We start from the raw sequence: 22,187 nt of genomic DNA, 5'->3' as shown, positions 1-22,187 counted from the left end.
TTGACTTCTGAAGAACTCAGTGCTTTGAAAAAACTACAAATGGACCACTCCATAGTTATTAAGGAAGCCGACAAAAGTGGGGAGGGGGGGAGATTATCCTCATGGATAGACCAGATTACTAGGGGTGTACCGAACTTCGTCTTCGAGTAAGTATTCGGCCGAATTCCAACTGAGAAAAAGCTATTCGGCTCCAGCCGAATAGTTTCTTGCTATTCGGCTCTTGCCGAACACTTTGATATTCTCATTTGAATACAATGCAACATGAACTCAGAAAGACACATATAGACTTCAGTTTGCAAAACTGAATAGAATTAGACCAGACAAATTGCTATCACACAGCTGAAAAATATCTTCTATTGTAATCTGCTCTTTAGGGCATGTTATGTTACAGATTCTTGGACATAAAAGGTGCTCATCTTTTATACTTAGCCTGCAACAATACAGGAAAATCTTTTCTTTTGACGACTGTTTATATACAATGTGCACTCTTTTCAGTTGGAAAAGACAAAATGAAAGAAATGTGCATAGATACCTTCAGTTCCTGTCATGTCCCTTCCCATTGCGTATGTCATAGTCCCCCCTTTTCTTTTCTTAAGCACTTGAGACCTGGGTTTAACACTATCTGATATTTTATCAGGAATTACAAGTTTCATATGTTTGTATATTGGCGAGAAGGAGTGGCTAGGATAATTGAAAAGTGAGCAGCATTTGTTTGGTTGGGGTGAATAGTTGTGAGATAGAGTTCACGCATTTCAGATTTCCTTTTGACTTGTGTCCTGCATGAGCCGACATGAACCATTTTATACATTTCTATGTGGACTGCAAAGAAGTTACGAAACTCGACCGCATCGACTTTGCAACTGGATAGAGTATGCAAATGCATCTGATTCACAAAGGCATTCCTTTTGTATTTGTGAAACCTTCTACTTTAACTGGCACTGAATATGCAACAATCGTCTGTACATTTGGTCCTTTCATTTTGGTTAAATCTGTTTTATTTCTGGCTTTTATACTTTAAATAAAGATGCTACATTAATTACAATGAAGAGAAATGAAAAGTATAGAATGCATTTAAAATGGTGCTTTATTTGTTTTTTTTAATAAGTGTGTTTTTTGAAGTTTGGAATATGATTTATTAAATAAAGCAACTATTCGGCTTCATACTCGGATTCGGCCGAATAGTTGACAAACTATTTGATATTCGGCCAAGTACTAAATATGCTATTCGGTACAGCCCTACAGATTACATTCAGATGGCTCAGAACCACCTTACAACTCCATCGTGTTATGAGGAATTATTGTCCAACTCTACCAAAGACATCACAAATCAAGTTCTGGAGCAGTATAATAACTGGGAAAGGAAAGGCTTAATAACGGAAGAAGAAAGATCATATATGTCCATACAACACCCTGTGGTCCCAACTATTTACTTTTTACCAAAAGTGCACAAAAGATTTAATAAAATTCCTGAAGGCAGACCAATTGTCAGTGGGATAGGTTGGGCCGCAGAAAAAATCAGTGAATTCATAGACAATGTATTGAGACCAAAAGTTGCCCAGGTAAAAGCCTATATCAAGTATTCTACAGATGTAATTACACAAATTGCAAAACATACATTGGAAGCCCACATATAAACAAGTCATCTGGGATGACCGAGCACTATATACATCAATAAGTCCCAACTCGGCCATAGAAACTATAGACTACACGTTTCGTGTGTGGGATGTTTTACCCATGCATCCAAGCCCTACCATAAAACTGTGCAGTATTGGCATGAAAAACATCATGATGGCCAGAACTCCCCAGAGAGTGCACAGGGAAAACATGAAGAATAGGCTGCCACCCATTTTTGCCTATGTTGTGAGCACAGGAGGGCACTGCCTAAAACCACCATTGGGCTACACACACAGTAGCCTGAAACCATTGGGAATGGCAATGCTGATTTCCAAAAGCAACCCAGAACTGTGGGGAATTCATTTTCTTAATGTCAAAAATGGATGCAGTACCGGTGCTCACCACTATCAGAAAGCTGGCGTTTTAAAACCACCAGACTTTTGTGTAAAACTGAACAAATGAACCGAAACCAGGCCAAGGAAAGACTTGCTAAGAGGTGGATACAATGTAAAACTATATTCTGAAATGACTTGAAGGAAGTAATTATTTAATGTATATGTAAAAATTGTAAGTTTGATTTAAACTGGGAACTAAAGTGACATTTAGCTGAATTCTGCCTGACAACTACCCCCGACAGGAGAAACCTGCTCAGCAACTCTTCCCAGGCCTGGCTGCATCCTGCTGGCCCCACCAAAAGGAGATCACATGGCCCTGTTGATTGAAAGGGGAGTGGCACCTCGGGACTGCAAGAGGTTGAACAAAGCCTTGTCCTGGACTCAGGCAAATGTTATATTGGGGGGGGGGGCGTAAAGTGGCTTCCTCTTGGGAGAAGTGGGAGGAAAAGTGCCTCTGAGAGCCACCTGAGCTGGAGGCGGGGACAAACAGAAGCTTCCCCCATGTGCTTTGGAACCTAAACCACACCCTCTGGGCCAGAGCATAATTTAAAAAAAGATGGATAATTCATAGTACGGACTTGTCAGAATTATATAAGTAATATCATTATTCTTGTGATTTTTCTGTGCACGTTTTAAGAGGCGTTAGGACCCTGTGGTGTATTCTGGGGGTTGCTAGTGGAAAATAGGGTCTTACTCCAAACGTCTGCATGTTAAAAATCTGTCACTTCATCAATTAATGTCCATACTCCTTGCGCACATTTGTGTAATTTTTGGTAAATGTCCGATATTGGTAAACTGACCAAAAAGCGCAAAATGTTGTCATTTATCAATGCAAGCCCCCAGGAAGATCAGAGGCGGACAAGCATGGACCATAAGGAATATATAATGTGTACATGTAATTTCAACAAATTGTGTCTCTGGGAAATATGTATTTGAATCAAATATAGATTTGTGGGCAAATTGACCAGGGGAGTGTCATTTCTGTAGGTCATAAAAATGACATCACTCTGACACACTATCCCTTCCCAAATCAGGGACCAGAGAATCTATTGACCTATCAAATCAAGAGAGGGGCAGGCTCAGTTATGCCACGCACACACCCACTTCCAAAACACATAAAAAGAGACTGCTGGGACAGGTAGAGACATTCAATTCCATTTGCTGTGGAGCGTGCTGACCGACAACTTCACATCCAGAGATCCAACACTTACACTTCCAAGCTAAACAGAGACTACAGAACTTTGAACCAAGAAGGCCCACTGCAAGCAAAAGTATTTGTCAGCAGGCCTCAAAATCTTTAGCAAACTATTCCACAGCCGGGCGAGCTGTTTGAATTCTTTGCCAAGAACTTTTGCCGGAACCGCAGACCAGACCCAGACCGCTGTGAGCAGAACCAGAGATCCGGATCGCTGTGAGCAGAACCGGTGCCTGATTGACCCACCGAGCAGAGAGAACCGCCGCTGGACGTGTTGACCAGATCCGTGACGAGGCCCATTCATTTCAAAATTAGGAGTGAGTATCCGCCAGAACTGTGCAGAACCCAATCTCTTAGTTAAAATAATCTAATCCAAACTATTTGAACCTAATTAGAACAGCCTCCTAGAAAACGTGTCATCTGTCATTTTTAAAGCTGCACAACTGCCACCTGTCAATTCTGCAGCTGCAAGCTGTCACCTGTCATTTTGAGTTTACTTTAAATCCGAAAAACTACCTTCACAAAATTGTCCGTATCTCTGGAACCGTTTGTCCTAGGAACGAGATTTAACTTTCTTCTGAAAGCTTAGAATCTAAGCTTTCCAACATACTTTTACCGCAATCGCGATTTACACAATCGCAAAATTCACCGCGATTTGCGATTTGGCCTGATTTCGTCATCTGTAAAAAGATAGCCGCTTTTGCCTGAACTGCTAAAATTTGTTTGCAACCTAATAACCATCCCTGAACCATTGTTAGGGCTGACCTGAACTGATTTAAAGTGTCTACCACTCACCCTGAACCTCCTATACGGAATTAAAAGCAATTTTAGCATTTTTCACTTCCTTGCCACCACATTACAAAGCACTCTTGCCCGTGTTTTAAAAAGCATACCTGTTGTCTAAGCTTGCTGGGGGGGGAACTGAATTCCGTATTGTATTTGATTGTATTCCTGAAGACTGTGTGTGTTACTTCCATCTCCTTGCATTGCAAATAGGGGGGGGTGAATTGCCACCAGGGGAAAAGTGAACATATTATCTCTTGTGAAACCATATCAGTTTATTTTCTGTACTGCATTTATTCCACCTTGCATTTCCTTGGAACCATAAAGCATTTCAACTACCTCATCCTCTATACTACTTATAAGTAACCAAATCAGTTTACCAGTAGAACATTATCCATTGTTGATCACTGTCATATTTTAAGTGTGATATCCAATATTAATTTATTATAAAAGTGTGATAGATATACATTGATATATTTCTCAAATAAACCTTTTAAATTTGCAAAACAGACCTACTTCTTGGCTCAGTGGGGTCAGGGGGATTCTAAGAGAGGGGTGTTATATAAGGGTTGTCATCCAGAGTACACGAACTGGACCTAAAAATGTATCAGTAAGGGTTTCCCTCAGCATCCCAGACTAGGCATTGATTTAGCTGTAGTGTTGAAGTGAAGCCGCTTAACAAAGTGGGGGCTCGTAGCCGGAGATTCTGGGTTCGATCTATCACTTTTGCAGATTAATACAGTGTGCTAACTGACAGGAGACATACATCCGGTCGGATCACCACGCTGTGTTACGCTGTAAAGCACTCCTCAAAGGAACGCTCTAAGGAAACGGTCTGTTTTGCAAAAATAAAATACAAACTTCTGTAAATCAGGAAGGAACTCAAATTCCAGAATGACGACACTGGTAGACATCAAAATAGCCAGAGAGCACTTCTTACATAAGCTATTTGTGAGAGGTGAGTGGACTCATCAGGACCAAACGGTATGGTTGCAGGCAATCGCACAACAGGTCACTGAAACAGGGTCAGATACATGGAGAGATCAGGGTCCCCTACATGTGGCCCTGAGTGAACTATATATGGCCCCTAAAGCCAAAGATGAACATAATAAGATTGCCAGGATAGCGGCATATTTGTACCTATATATGGGAGCCATACAGAATAAATGTGCTGAAGGCCAAGATCTGGCAAATAGGCAACAGATGGCAGAGGCTGCTCAGGAAAATGACAGCAGACAGTACATCACTAAAATAAAGGAGGATATGGATGTGCTGCAACAGGAAAAGGCTGACCAGGATACCAGATTTCTGGCCTTACAGAGGGAGTACCAAGAAGGTTTGGACTCCCTACTGCAGAGCCAGAAAAAGCTGGAGCAACAATTAGATTTCAATAGGGCATGTGCTGAGCAGGTAGTCACCCTGCAAAGCCACCTAGATAGGGAAAAAGAGGAAAGCAATAAACTGATTTTGAAAGACCTGGATACCCAGGCAGAGTTTGACCAGGAGCGCCAGAAAGCTCTGTGCCTTCCAAAGGCAAAGGGACGACCTGGCGGCACAGATGCAGACTCTTAGTCAGGAAAGGGATACCTTAGGCCAGGAAGTCTGCCACTTAAAAAGGAACATGGAAGAAAATCACCTGGCCCTCCAGGGACTGGTTGACCTCCAAAAAGAACACCAGAACTTCTTAGAGCACACCAGGAGGGTGGAGGAGGCTCTGGCAAGAAAGGAGCAGGCCAGTAGGGATGGGACTCAGGAGGTAACCCTCCTGCAGCAGAGACTGGCCCAGTACTCCAGGACCAATCAGGAGGCACAGAGAGAGAATGAGGCTCTCTGCCAGCACAATGATAGGCTCCAGCAACAGGTAGCGATGCAGGAGAGACTGATAGAGTCTAGTAAGGCCTTAACTGAGGAACTGAAAGTGCAGGCTCTTGCATTGCAACAGGGAGCAGGGGCGGATAGAGATGAGGTTCGCTGGGAAAGAGAAACTCCTGAGCCTAACCGCAGGAGCCCTAGTACCAGAGGCCTTCATCTCTCCCAGTCCCTGGACTCTGCCACCCCCTTGCCCTCTCGCGCCCATGAGCCCAGGGCCACGGGGATGGCAGATTACTATCCAGCTTGAAGTATGGGGCTCATAGGCCAGTACCTCCCAGGAATGGATGGGCGGGTATCCGGGTATGGGCACCCAAGCACAGTGCAATTTAGTGGGGAACCCCAGGAGAGAAGGCCCATTAAGGGCATCCTGAAAACTTCTGCCCAGTTAGGTCAGTGGGGGGTTACCCATCAAATCCTGGCAGCAAGGAGGGATCTGAAGACTCCTCTGAGCATTACAGGACACAGGAGACCAGGTCCCCACATTCTGCCAGCCATTCCCGGGCTCGCAGAATCCGGGAAAACCTGGAAGATCAGACGGGCACCTCTGGGAGCAGTGCTTCTGAGTCAGAGGATGAATGGACCAGGGTTACCCGAACCAAAAAGGCCAATAAGGCAAAAAGGGCCTTGCTTAAGGACCCATTGAAACAAATAAAGGCAATAAGGAGTGTCATCACGCCTTATCATAAGAACGCCAAGTATTCTGTTTGAGAACACTTTGAGCTCTATGAGCAAATGATGGAGACTTTCCATTTGAAGGACAGCAGTAGCTGCATCCAGTACGTCAAATGGACCTTCTCACCAGAATACTCCAGTTTCTTTGCAGGGCTGGAGGATCAAAACCATTCAAGGTGGTCCACATACAGGGCGGCCATCTTGAAACATTTTTCTGTGCACAGAAATCCTCAAGAGGCTCGCAAGGCAGCCTACAATTTGCAATGTGGGGAGGATCAGGCCCCACAAGAGTTTGTGCAAGAATTAAAGCGTGCTTTTCCACAGACCACCAGAAGGGTGCGCACGGATAGCAGAGAATTTATCAATACGTTTTTCCATGCCTTACCTAAATACATAATGAACCAGCTTGTGAGAGATTTTCATGAGAAAAGATCTTTAGACTGGGTCATTGAACAGGCTACCCAGATCTATGAGGTGCAGAAGACCATCGAAAATAAAAATAATGCGCAGAAGAACCCCAAAACCAACAGCACCCATGCTGCTGCCAAGGTGGCAGAGGTAAAGGTCACCCCCGTTTTGGATTTGGAGATGGGGGGGCCTAAAAACCTACCTGCACCTAATAATGCCAAACCCAGAAGGCCCTCGGGCCAGTCACAGACAGGGAGTCAAGGAGGTAGTCCCACAAATGGGGTCCCTCGCTCCCCTGATTATGTAAGTCCCCGCTACAAGGGAAACTGACCCATCCTGGGTTATGTGTGGACTCCCCCAGTCCAAGGGGGGGGATCCAGCCAAGCACCTGACCCAGGGAACTTCCCTCCTAACTTCCCACAGGAGGGCAGAAATCCCCCAAACACTGGGCAGAACTTTTCTCCCAGGTCTCCACCCAATTTACAACCCCAAAACCATCCATCCTTCTTTCTCCAATTCCCTGAGCCCAGACTGCCTAATCCGGGAGAGGGGAGGCCAAGGGTGGAGGGGTACCCAAATCTTCCCAATCCGGGGTATTACCAGAAAAGGGATAGCTACCCTTCCCGGGATCAGCCCAGGGGAGAAAATAGAGCCCCGTATCAGCCTGAGCGGGTTTCACAACTTGAGCGCCAGGTCCAAAATATGGCACGAGATCTGGGTCACATACTGAGGGCTCCACAGAACCCTCAGATGAGCATGCCACCGCAGAATGCCCCAAACTCTGGACCTGGTGCTCCAGAACAATGACGGGGCAGCACCCCGATAACCCACCGGTTCCCAGGGAGGAGGCACAAGGGGAAGGGGGGTGTAAAGCCTTGGAGGAAGCTTCCTTCCCAACTTGTAAACAGCCCCTGGAAAACCAGGAACCAGAAACAAAATCTCCTGCCCCTGAAAGCCTGCCTCCCAAGGAGCAGAGGGGGGGTAGGAGAAACAAAGGACCCAAACAGACCCACTTTGTGGAGGAGGTAGGGGTCTTCCAATTTGAGGGAGGATCCTGGGGAAAGGATCTTCTCCTTCAGAGATGGGGGAACTCCTCCCAAGGAAAAATGGGTCCCAAGGGATGCCAATTCAGACTGGGGAGATGTGGAGACTGAGCTACCGCCGCCCATCATCTCATCCCAGAACCGACAATACCAAAATCCCATGGGTCAAACCCATCCTGATGACTGCCTACAAAAAGGGGGGGGCGGCCCAGAACCCGAAACCATTTCCAGTTGCCAACTTTTTCTTTCAGATTCCCCAGGCTCTTCACAGAATTCTGGCCAAATCTCTTCTCTCGCCATGTCCGAAACCAGAAAATTAGCCCACCAGTTGTCCAAAAATGTGCATTATCTGTGCCCCCTTGAGGAGAAGGAGGGAAGATATTATGCCCCGGTACAAGTACAGGGGCAGGGTACAATTTCAGCGCTGGTGGACACTGGATCTCAAGCTACCCTTCTGTCCAAAAGGGCCTTTGATGAACTAAATGCAGGAAGGGGGGAGAATTACTGTATTCCTCTCACCTCTCTTCCTGGACAACTGCAGAACTTTGACGGGAAGGAAATTCCTGTCGAGGGGACTGCAGATTTGGACATCAAAATTGGGCGACACAAGGTGAAACACCCGGTCATAGTAGTGACTCCAGAGGGCACCCCTTGTTTACTAGGGAATTACCTCCTGGGAAGGTTGTTACCCCTAATAGATTGCGTGAACAAGGTCCTCTGGACCAGGACTAGCCGACCAATAAAATTAAAACAGAGTGTCAACCATGTTAGTTTAAATGGCACATGCCACATGGTTGAACAAAAATCTGACCAAGTAGAATTTCACTTCCAGAACAACCAAATTCCAGACGTGACAGTAATAGCAGTAGGACAACAGACTGGTGATGGGGGGGGTCCTCTCTATTTCTGAAAATCAACCTTCCTTCCAGTTTAAAGTGGTATTCCACACTGGAAGGAAACACTCTGAAATTCTTTACCAATCCACAATCAGACACTCCCACTCCTATAGTCCAGAAAGAGGTGAAACCAGCTCAGAGCCTGGCTGATATTCAGCAAATTGGAGAGCAGTTGTTCATCCCTGTTCAGTTAAATGATGCGAAGGACTCTGTTCTCGCCCGAGTGTGTGTGAACAACGGTAAGAGCTTCATAAGCGAAGCCATGTTCCGCCAACTCCCAAAAGTTCCAGCCATTCCCACATTCAAACTGATAGACAAATGGGAAATGGACCTGGAAGCACCTAATTCCAAACATCTCCTGCCAAGCAGGTGTATGCTCAAAATCTCCATTGGCAACAAGAGCATAGTCCATAATTGTTGGGTCGTGCGAGACGTCACTGCCGCCTTTTACTTAGGCAGTGACATTCTCAATCGCTTTGCCATTAGTTTGGACCTAATAAACTTCAAAGTTTGGTCCCGATTAGCGGATAATCCCATGGGCTTTGATGATCCAGAAAAAACATTTAGGTCAGCTCAATTGCTACCTTATGCAGTTGAAATTCAGATTAAAGAGGAAGTCACCATCCCAGAAAGGACCCGGCAATTCTCCCTGGAAGTGAAAGTTAAAAGAGGACAAAAATTGAAAAACCCTGATGCTTATATTCATCTAAATGCTTCTCTCCAACCGCAAGAGTTGGGGGTAAACCCAACTCCATTAGTCAACATAGAACATGACACCATTCCAATAGAGGTGGATAACAGTGACTTAAAGAGTATTACTCTAGCCGCAGGCACCATTATTGGAATGGCGGTTGATGACCGACATTTTTCCATTGATCTAGGAAATGAACTGTTAGGACCAATCCCCAAGGACTGTTTCGACAGTGACAGTGATGACAACACAACACCAGACCCGGCATGGGGGGAACTTCCTGGTGTACACTTCTTGCCCTTATGGTAAGGAAGATGTGACTTGTGACTTCAGGAGGGATGAGGTGATTTTCCAGGTCCATGAGGGCTGCCTTTCCTACCTGAAGCCTCCAGTCCAAATCAGCACTCTGACCAGGGACTTCTCCACCCAGCTGGATGAGGCCGCTGAGATAGCCAAACCAGAAGTCTTTCCAGGCTTCAGGCAGATGGTGGAAGAGAGAGTCAACCTAGCTGATGCCTGCGTGACTCTGGAACAGAAGCAAAAGTTGAAACAAGTTTTCTTGGATTTCCAAGATCTCTTTGCGGTAGACTCATATGACTGTGGTCGCACCGACATCCACACAACAACAATTCCCACGGACCCTGGCATGACTCCAGTGTTTGAGAAGCAATATCGCTTGCCTCTCACATCCATGGAGTCCCTTACTGAAATAATTAAGAACCTTGAGTCCCGGGGAATAATACGTCCAGTACACAGCACCTTCAATAATCCGGTGCTGGGAATATTGAAGCCAAACGGCCAGTGGAGACTCTGTGCCGACCTTAGGGAGCTCAACAAACGGGTGCATACTTCCCGATGGCCTCTGCCCTACATTGACCAAGGGCTGGCCCAGATTCAGGGGTCACAGGTATTCACAGCAATAGACCTGACCTATGGATACTGGACCGTGCCTGTAAGTAGGGAGGACCAATACAAACTGGCTTTTACCTTTGGGGGCCAGCAGTACACATGGACCCGGACTCCCTTCGGATATCTCAACTCCGCCAATTAATTCAACATTTTCCTACATAAGGCCATGCCGGACCTGGGTGCGAGGGGTAACCTGGTTTATGTAGATGATGTCCTCATCAAAAGTTCATCTGTGGAGGAACACATAGCAGAGATCCGTTATGTTCTGACACAGTTGAGGGCCGCCGGAGCAAAACTTTCCTTTCAGAAAGCACAGTGGTGTAGAACCTGTGTTAATTTCTTAGGGCATGAGATTACTCCTCAGGGTCTCTGTCGCCAGGAAAAGAAAGTGGAAGCACTTCAGAAACTGAAAGACCCCACCACTCTGCGGGAACTAAGGAGCCTCCTTGGACTGACTAATTACAGCAGAAAGTTCATTGAAGGCTACACAGAGATCACTAGACCTCTGATTCATCTCTTGAAGGGGGGGGGTCAAGTGGGAATGGGGTCCAGAACAATCCGAGGCAGTAAGACAACTCAAAAAAAGCCTCTCACAAGCGCCTTGCCTAGCTTACCCTGTCAGAAACAAGGAGTTCTTCCTGGAGACAGGGTTCTCTAATACGTGCTTGACGGCAGTACTATACCAAAAGCATGACAAGGTCAATAAAGTAATCTCCTATGCGAGCAAAACTTTATCCTCTGTGGAGGAAAAATTCAACGATTGTGAGAAGGCACACCTGGCAACGGTGTGGGCATTGAAGAATTACCGCCCGTTTATCTAGGGGGAACACATCATAGTGGAGACTCCACACCAGCCTCTGTAATATCTCCAGAGTGACAGAATCCAGGCCGGAAATGTGAGTAATTCCCGAATTACTTCCTGGATTCTGTCAATGCAAGGCTTTCCTGTGGAGGTCAGATATGGCCAAAACAAGAAGAGTCCCCTCGCGCAAGGTCTGGCTGACTTGCATGATTGTGCCAGAGAAAACTGTCTCGAGGACGGAAGTCTAAAAATCATGGACAACTTGGAGGCATACCTTAATTCCCCACACAAAGTCTTTGAAGAAGCCAAGTGTGAGGGAATGTCCACTGTCTATGTGGATGGATGCTCGTACCATGTTGACAACAACGGGGAGAAAGAACTGGTGGCCGGCGTAGTGAATGCATGGGTGACTGAGTCCCCAGAACCCTCCGCTGGATACAAAATTGGTCCCCGAAGTAGTCAGGTGGCAGAATTGATGGCTGGTCATCAGGCCATCCTCACTGCTGTCCAACATCAACTCCACAAACTGGTCATAATCACAGATTCGGATTATGTACGGAACGGGTTTGTGGAGCACCTGGTCAATTGGAAAACCATCTTTTCCCGTTTTGGTCTACCTCAAAGGATTGAGTCAGACAGAGGTAGCCACTTCACCAGTGAAGTAATTACAAAGATGTGGGAGATACTGGGGGTTAAAAGGAAGCTACACATTGCTTCTGGAGCAGTGGAGGGATACAACCGAACCATTGTGAGCATATTAAAAAAGTTTGTGGCAGATTCTGGGCCAAGTTGGGATATCCGGTTATCTCTGGTCCTAATGGCCATCAGATCTACCCCTTCATCTGCAACTAAAATGTCACCATTTGAGTTGATGACTGGACGCAAGATGGTGCTTCCCCAGCATCTGCTCTACAGGACCCAAGAGCAGACACTGATAAATGCCTCCACAACTCATGAGTATGTGGAGAATTTACGGAAACACCTTCAGCATGCTTTTGCCTATGCTCAGCGGAATCTAGAAAGATCAGCTGATAGCATGAAAGCCCACTACGACCTGAAGACCACCAGGAAGGAATATACTGTGGGGGACCGGGTCTATCTATACAATTTCCAAAAGGACCCAGGCCAAACAGCGAAAATTTTTGCCTACATGGAAGGGACCGTTTGAAATTATAGACAAGAGCTCCCCTGTAGCGTACAAGATCCGCATCCCCAAAGGTAGTCTGGTGGAAGGGGAAGACAAGTGGGTACATATAAATCAGCTAAAGTGTTGCCATCCCAGGCACACTCTGCAGCAACTGGAGGAGTCCTCTGCAATACCAGAGGGGACCGCTCCAGATTAATTCAGTTCCAACCCTAAAATATTCCACATATAGCATATAAAATTCTGTGATTCATGTATATATATGTATGTTCTTGTCTCCTAATTAAAAAAAATGTATATGTTCATGTCTTCTGATTTCCAAAATGTATATGTCGCCCCACTATATCAATAGTGGGGGAGAAATGTCTATGAATAGGTATTGCTGCTTTTGCTTTCTCATCCTAGGAGAGAGGAAACCATGGAGACTGACCAAGGAGGACGCCCGGGGACCAGGAGCGGAGATCCGAGGGGCCCGGGGTACCGTCCAATATTCCCATCAGGACAGGCAAGGAGAACTGATTGATCGACTGGAGGGAGGAAAAGATGCTGAACTGTGCCATCTACGGAATTGGAAGAAGAGGAGGCGAACATCCCAGATCTTGCGAGTTCCATCATTGAAAGATCAGAATGGCCATCGCAAGAGGGGGGGCTTTTGGGATGTTTTACCCATGCATCCAAGCCCTACCATAAAACTGTGCAGTACTGGCATGGAAAACATCATGATGGCCAGAACTCCCCAGAGAGTGCACAGGGAAAACATGAAGAATAGGCTGGCACCCATTTTTGCCTATGTTGTGAGCACAGGAGGGCACTGCCTAAAACCACCATTGGGCTACACACACAGTAGCCTGAAACCATTGGGAATGGCAATGCTGATTGCCAAAAGCAACCCAGAACTGTGGGGAATTCATTTTCTTAATGTCAAAAATGGATGCAGTACCGGTGCTCACCACTATCAGAAACCCGGCATTTTAAAACCACCAGACCTTTGTGTAAAACTGAACAAATGAACCGAAACCAGGCCAAGGAAAGACTTGCTAAGAGGTGGATACAATGTAAAACTATATTCTGAAATGACTTGAAGGAAGTAATTATTTAATGTATATGTAAAAATTGTAAGTTTGATTTAAACTGGGAACTAAAGTGACATTTAGCTGAATTCTGCCTGACAACTACCCCCGACAGGAGAAACCTGCTCAGCAACTCTTCCCAGGCCTGGCTGCATCCTGCTGGCCCCACCAAAAGGAGATCACATGGCCCTGTTGATTGAAAGGGGAGTGGCACCTGGGGACTGCAAGAGGTTGAACAAAGCCTTGTCCTGGACTCAGGCAAATGTTATATTGGGAGGACCGTAAAGTGGCTTCCTCTTGGGAGAAGTGGGAGGAAAAGTGCCTCTGGGAGCCACCTGAGCTGGAGGCGGGGACAGACAGAAGCTTCCCCCATGTGCTTTGGAACCTAAACCACACCCATCTGGGCCAGAGCATAATTTTAAAAAAAGATGGATAATTCATAGTACGGATTTGTCAGAATTATATAAGTAATATCATTATTCTTGTGATTTTTCTGTGTACGTTTTAAGAGGCGTTAGGACCCTGTGGTGTATTCTGGGGGGTTGCTAGCGGAAAATAGGGTCTTACTCCAAACATCTGCATGTTAAAAATCTGACACGTCATCAATTAATGTCCATACCCCTTGCACACATTTGTGTAATTTTTGGTAAATGTCCGATATTGGTAATTGTCATTTTTGAATGCAAGCCCCCAGGAAGATCAGAGGCGGACAAGCATGGACCATAAGGAATATATAATGTGTACATGTAATTTCAACAAATTGTGTATCTGGGAAATATGTATTTGAATCAAATATAGATTTGTGGGCAAATTTACCAGGGGAGTGTCGTTTCTGTAGGTCATAAAAATGACATCACTCTGACACACTATCCCTTCCCAAATCAGGGACCAAAGAATCTATTGACCTATCAAATCAAGAAAGGGGCAGGCTCAGTTATGCCACGCACACACCCACTTCCAAAACACACAAAAAGAGACTGCTGGGACAGGTAGAGACATTCAATTCCATTTGCTGCGGAGCGTGCTGACCGACGACTTCACATCCAGAGATCCAACATTTAGACTTCCAAGCTAAACAGAGACTACAGAACTTTGAACCAAGAAGGCCCACTGCAAGCAAAAGTATTTGTCAGCAGGCCTCAAAATCTTTAGCAAACTATTGCACTGCCGGGCGAGCTGTTTGAATTCTTTGCCAAGAACTTTTGCCGGAACCGCAGACCAGACCCAGACCGCTGTGAGCAGAACCAGAGATCCGGATCGCTGTGAGCAGAACCGGTGCCTGATTGACCCGCACGCAGAGAGAACCGCTGCTGGACGTGTTGACCAGATCCATGACGAGGCCCATTCATTTCAAAATTAGGAGTGAGTATCTGCCAGAACTGTGCAGAACCCAATCTCTTAGTTAAAATAATCTAATCCAAACTATTTTAACCCAATTAGAACAGCCTCCTAGAAATCGTGTTATCTGTCATTTTTAAAGCTGCACAACTGTCACCTGTCAATTCTGCAGCTGCAAGCTGTCACCTGTCATTTTGAGTTTACTTTAAACTCCTTATACTTTTACTGCAATCGCGATTTACGCACTCGGAAAATATACCGCGATTTGCGATGTGGCCTGATTTCGTCATCTGTAAAAAGATAGCCGCTTTTGCCTGAACTGCTAAAATTCGTATGCAACCTAATAACCATCCCTGAACCATTGTTAGGGCTGACCTGAACTGATTTAAATTGTCTACCACTCACCCTGAACCTCCTATAGGGAATTAAAAGCAATTTTAGCATTTTTCACTTCCTTGCCACCACATTACAAAGCACTCTTGCCCGTGTTTTAAAAAGCATACCTATTGTCTAAGCTTGCTGGGGGGGGGGACTGAATTCCGTATTGTATTTGATTGTATTCCTGAAGACTGTGTGTGTTACTTCCATCTCCTTGCATTGCATATAGGGGGCGGTGAATTGCCACCAGGGGAAAAGTGAACATATTATCTCTTGTGAAACCATATCAGTTTATATTCTGTACTGCATTTATTCCACCTTGCATTTCCTTGGAACCATAAAGCATTTCATCTACCTCATCCTCTGTACTACTTCTAAGTAACCAAATCAGTTTACCAGTAGAACATTATCCATTGTTGATCACTGTCATATTTTAAGTGTGATATCCAATATTAATTTATTATAAAAGTGTGATAGATATATATTGTTATATTTCTCAAATAAACCTTTTAAATTTGCAAAACAGACCTACTTCTTGGCTCAGTGGGGTCAGGGGGATTCTAAGAGAGGGGTGTTATATAAGGGTTGTCATCCAGAGTACATGAACTGGACCTAAAAATGTATCAATAAGGGTTTCCCTCAGCATCCCAGACTAGGCATTGACTTAGCTGTAGTGTTGAAGTGAAGCCGCTTAACACGTGGGGAAACAGCTTCACACTACCATTACATTACCATGCTAAAGGAAATGTTGACAATTACACTGGAACTCAATATTTTCCTGTTTGACAAAAAGTATTTCAGGCAAAAACGAGGAGTAGCAATGGGTGTTAAGTACGGACCAGCTCTTGCAAACCTTTTCATGAGTATGTTTGAAGATAAATATGTGTACATAGACAAAGAGGCACAAGACAAAATTGTGATATGGACCAGATTCATTGATGATATCCTACTTATATGGAATGGTAATGATTCGGAAATGACCAATTTTCAAGATCGTTTGAACAACAATGATCAAGGGATCTTCCTCACAGGACCATCAAGCAGCTCAAGCATAGATTTCTTGGACCTTACGATCTATGTTATGGACAATCATCTTGTGACAAAAACATTCCACAAACAGACAGAAGCCAATTCAACTCTATTTGCAACTAGTTGCCATAAAATATCGGTAATTAACAACATACCAAAAGGAGAATTTGTGAGAGCCAGGAGGAATTGCACCAACAATACGGACTTTAGTCAGGAGTGTGATCTGCTTAACCAGAGATTCAAAATAAGGGGCTATAACAAAACATGTAAACAACAAGCCTAAGAGAAAGTGAACACAATGAAAAGGGATGTAACACTTACCTCTAGAAATTTCAAATGAAATGAGACACAGGATAAAGTAAGATACGTTACCACCTTTTGTCATAACAATTTTGAAATCAGAAAGATTCTGGGCAAGAATTGGCATCTCTTAAAACTTGACCAACATCTTAAAAAGTTTATTGATGATAAACCGAGATTAACCTTCAAAAAGGCTAGAACGCTGAGAACATCACTTAGCCCATCTCTACTCCCAAAGCTCTCAATATCAAGTCAAGAAACCTGGCTACTGACATTACCAAAAGGCTTTAGGAAATGTGGATCATGCAGCATGTGCAAACTAGCACATCCAAATACACAATCCTTCAATGATTCACGAGGAACATTGTTTAAAATCACTGACACCATCAACTGCCGGAGTAAATACATAGTGTATGCAATTATCTGCACGTGTAATCTAATATACATTGGGAGTACCACAAGAGAACTCAGGTTTAGAATACGAGAGCATTTCTCTGGCATGGGCAAACAAGATGCACTATTACCATTGGCACAGCACTGGCATACAAATCACCAATTGGAAGACAAGAAAAACCTCAGGTTTATTGGACTTAAACAGGTAACCTTGGGCGACAGAGGAGGAAACAGAGAACTTCTCCTTCACCAAGCTGAAGCACGACTCATTTGCAAATTTCGTACAACTGAATTTGGTCTAAATCAGTATCATGAGATGATACACTTTCTATAAGCTTTAAACTAAATTAACTTTTATTGTAATGATGAATAAGACAGGTCTGAATCATCAATGTTGATCTTGCACTTTGTTGTCACCACATGACATACTATTAATATGTTGTCTCTTTTAATATTGTGTATCCACTTAAGGAATTTGGAGCCTGCTACCTTAACCTTAGCCGCAGCCCATAAGTATGAATCTATATATAGAAAAATGTTAAATGTCCTTTTTTGGTAAATTATTATGGGAACTATAAGTCCGGATGTGCATTTGGCATGTTGATAAATTCTGCAGTAACACACAGCTAATATCTCTTCATTTCAATGAGATACCCACGTATTGTTTTATTTACAAATATGGTAGCGGTTATGTCTGTCCCCACAGATGTGCACATCACCGTGAATTAGCATGGAACGTAACTGTAAAAATAATGAGGCTTAACTAGTATTATAATTATGTTTACGAATGTCATTCTTAATCAAAGCAATAATCTTTTCGAACAAATGAATAAGTTCTATTACATAATGGGGAGCGTGTTGGGTTTTCCCCTCTATTGCCATACACATTATGGAAACCCATAAACTTTCTTATTTTTGATGAAATCTTTCCCAAACTTTCCACTCTTGGGAGAAGGGCGTGGGGAGAGGGGGGTGGGAGGGGCCTCCCTGCGTACAACAGTGTCTGAAATATCTCTGCTAAATCCATTGCACGGTTAAAAAATTATTACCAATACCTTTTGTCAATTTCCTATGGAACGCATGACTCACCTTAACTGTTGGGTGGACACACACACACACACACACACACACACACACACACACACACACACACACACACACACACACACACACACACACACACACACACACACACACACACACACACACACACACACACACACACACACACACACACACACACACACACACACACACACACACACACACACACACACACACACACACACACACACACACACACACACACACACACACTTCCTTATAAATCAAAATTACAATTGCAATTTTCCTTTCCCCTTGGGGTTATCATTTTTATGAGTGATTTTTTAAAGAAGCTATTCTAATAAAAATAAGATAATGAGACAGCACAATTGATCAAATTGTAAGCTAGAAAATTATTTTCCCCCTTCCCCTATCAAGGGTAAGATTTGAGCTTTGGAGGGAGTTGTTTCCCAGTCACCTGCAATGGAAAAAAAATGAGAATACAAGTACCATAATCCTTAGAGACATCAATGTGAATTAACCTGAAACACCTGAAAAGGAAATGTAACTAGACACGCCTGAAAAGGAAAAGAAACACAGCCTCCCTGATGATTGATGGAGTCAAGAGAACGTTTGGAGGAGAAGACAATTTGTTGTTATAGCAGGAGAACTTGACTGGGAACCCGAGTGCGCGCCTTGTCATTATTTTTAAGCTAGAAAATGAGCACTAACTACGAAGCACACTCCTATACAAGTGACAGTGAGAATGATAACCTTTGGTAAAACAGACGTGTACTTATAGTTTTCCTTCAACTCTTTCAGGTATATATTTATTTCAATTGTTACATGGGTAAAACATCAATTTGACAGCTCTTTTACTGATAGAATAGCCTAGCCAGTTACTGCACCTGCTGCACAGATCTGTATGTCAGATGCAGGTTATAGACTGCAACTTCCAATGTTCTGACTTTGAGCTTAGTAATAGTAATGTATGTAATGCAAAGTACTGCGAATCACCAAAACTATGGTAGCAGAGCATTGCATTAAAAGCAGGCTATTATTATTTCTACTGTCACTGCAAACTTAGAGTATGCCTATTGGTTGAAAAATGTATCTTCTAAACTTGCTTTTTATGAGAGAAATGTTGGATATAGCAGTTCCCATGGATACAAGAATCAATTTCAAGCTTACTAATGTGCCAAAAGGTGGTAGTAAAGTGGTGGTTAACCAATTAATGGCACTTTGCTACCACTTCACTGCCACTTGCCTGCACCAGCAAATTCCGAGATTGGTGGTGAAGTGCAGAGGTGTATGATCTGTGATAATGACTCCAAATTAACAATTAAATCATTTGTACTTGAAGACGGTGAACATCCGACATTGCCCTTACAATAATCTGGTGGTAAATACAGCAGGCCGAGTAGCAGTGGAAAATGAGTTTGGTGGTACAGGTGCTGGAAATAGCACCAAACTTGTAATGTGGCAACATTTGCATAATATTTTCTTAATGTGAGAATTTTAGGCGACATTTAATAGATCGTGATGAATGGATGTTACATTAAAAATGCACATTCCTTAAACTGAAGAGTCAAGCATCTGTAATCCATTTTCAATATGTTTATGTTCACTTCTGTGACCTCGCTGGCTAAGCACAGGTGCAATGAAACCGGGCATCTTTACATCACTGACTCCTGCAAGGATAGGGTGTCTATCCTTTGCCTCTTTGCATGAAAGAGCACTGGTCTTTGCAGCTATGTGTTTGTCCAGCAAAATATACCTTTGCTCATGTGCTGTAGTGTGATCTGGTAGAAGGCCCCAACACTGATTTTAATGTATTCTGAGTATTGCACACATCATTAGAAGACAATGGACATATTTTGAAATTTTCAGAAACTATTGGAATGTTCAACTCTGGCCCCCAGTGGAGAGTTAATAGCAATTTTTGAGGAGTTACCATGGTGATCTTTCCAGGAATGGTTCAGGTGTCATGAAATAAACCCTCCTCCGTATAAACTCTCCCCTAGAGATTTTATTTCAGAATGAAGTCTCCACCAGAGACTTTATTCTGAAATAGAATCCCCGAGGGGAGGGATACTTTTGCGCACGCTGCAAAATGAATTCTCCCCCTCTCTACCTGCTGCAAAGGCGCGTGTTGCAGGATCCCATTTAATCCCATGTAACTTTTTTGTTACATGAGATATCTCGGCCTAATTTGGCGCCTTTTCTTCCCAAATGTAGACAGTCATAATGCCACCAAGGAATCCTAGTTTGGGGGTGAGAGAAAATAACCAAAAAGAGAGCAAATCTTGTGTTTTTTCAGAGAATGCCAATAAAATGATGTACAAAGAGGCCTGTTCCTTGTAAGAGCTATGAACAAATGGGTTGATGTTCTGAATTCACCATTCCCCAGGCTTTCAAGAACAGGTTGAGTGAAAAGAAAAAAACATATTTTTATAAGGTTGCCATCAATTTTGTTACAGATAGGTGATTATTCTCTTTTTTTTCTAATAGGACATGCGTGGACGGAATGGAAGAGGGGGGTAGGAAAGCTTAATGGGAAGACAGAAAGGCATACATTTCTGAAAAGTAGACATTTCAAGTTTTGGAAGGGGTCATTTGCGCTGGTCAGGTTGCCCGTTTCATGGAATCGGGCACAGAAATGGCAGAAGGGCCGTGCGTTGAGAAGTACCCTGCGTGAGCCGTAGGACAGAAAAAAAATTGCCTGCCCCGCCTAGTCATGGATTCAAAGGTGCATTACTAGCCATTGTGCAAGTAAAAAGAGGCTGCGCCAGGAATGCCCACAACACGCCCCCAAACCCCCCAAAAAGCAAGCTGAAGGCCAAACCAGGCGCAAGCCTCCGTGCCCACCCTTGACCCACCATCCAGTACCCCTGTGAGAAGGCGCCCCCTCCAACGCAAGCCCAGACTGCACCCCAGCTAATTCGCACGCCTCACCTCGCAAGCCCAGGCTGCACCACTGCAAAAATGCATGCCCTCACTCACAAGGCCAGGCTGCACCCCAGTAAAAATGTGCACCTCACTTCACAAGCCCCGGTTACACACCTTGTGAAAACACGTGCCCTCCCTCACAAGGCCATGCTGCACCCCTGCGAAAACGCATGCCTCACCTCACAAGTCCAGGCTCCACCCCAGAGAAAATGCTGGCCCTCCCTCACAAGGCCAGACTGCACCCCAGCAAAATCACATGCCTTACTTCACAAGGCCAGACTGCACCCCAGCGAAATAGCACGCCTCACCCTGCAAGTCCAAACTGCACCCCTGCGAAAATGCAGGCCCTCCCTCGCATGGCCAGCCTGCACCCCAACAAAAGTGTACGCGTTACTTCGCAAGCCCAGGCTGCACGCCTGCAAAAACGCAGGCCCTCCCTCGCAAGGCCAGACTGTACCCCAGCAAAATCACACGCCTCACCTCACAAGCCCAGGCTGCACCCCTGCGAAAACACGGGCCCTCCCTCACAAGGCCAGACTGCAACCCAGGGAAATTGCATGCCTCACCTCCCAAGCCCAGGCTGCACCCTGCAAAAACGCATGCCCTCCCCTGCAAGCCCAGGCTGCACCCATGTGAAAACGTGAGTCCAACCCGCTACACCCTCGCCACCCATTCCGGCCACATACCCCCCTACTGCACATCAACCACTCTAGCCCAGACAACACCCACCATCCCCTCCAGACTGGAAACCACCCACCAGGCACCCTCAGCTGTGACCCCCCGAGGCAGCCCCCTCCAGTCTGGACACCACCCACCAGCCCCCCTCACCTGTGACACCTTCCCAGGCAGCCCCCTCCAGTCTGGACACCACCCACCAGCCGGCCTCACCTGTGACACCCCGAGGCAGCCCCCTCCAGTCTGGACACCACCCACCAGCCCCCCTCACCATTGACACCCCACCTGAAGCAGCCCCTCCAGGATGGACAACAGCCACCAGTCCCCTCCAGTCTGGACACCACCCACCAGCCTCATGTACCCGTGACACCACCCCAGGCAGTCCCCTCCAGTCTGGAACCACCCAATAGCCCCCCTCACCTGTGACACCTCCCCAGTCAGCCCCCTACAGTCTGGACACCACCCACCAGCCCCCTCTCACCTGTGACATCCCCCACAACAGGGTGCCCCCTGTTAGGCAGAATTATATGCAGTACACTTTGGGAACACCACACGCAATTAAGAATACAAGTGAGAGTACAAATTCA

This window comes from Ambystoma mexicanum, chromosome 4p (assembly GCF_040938575.1).
Source record: "Ambystoma mexicanum isolate Mex_15411 chromosome 4p, UKY_AmexF1_1, whole genome shotgun sequence".
NCBI lineage: Eukaryota > Metazoa > Chordata > Amphibia > Caudata > Ambystomatidae > Ambystoma > Ambystoma mexicanum.
This window is presented reverse-complemented; position numbering follows the sequence as displayed.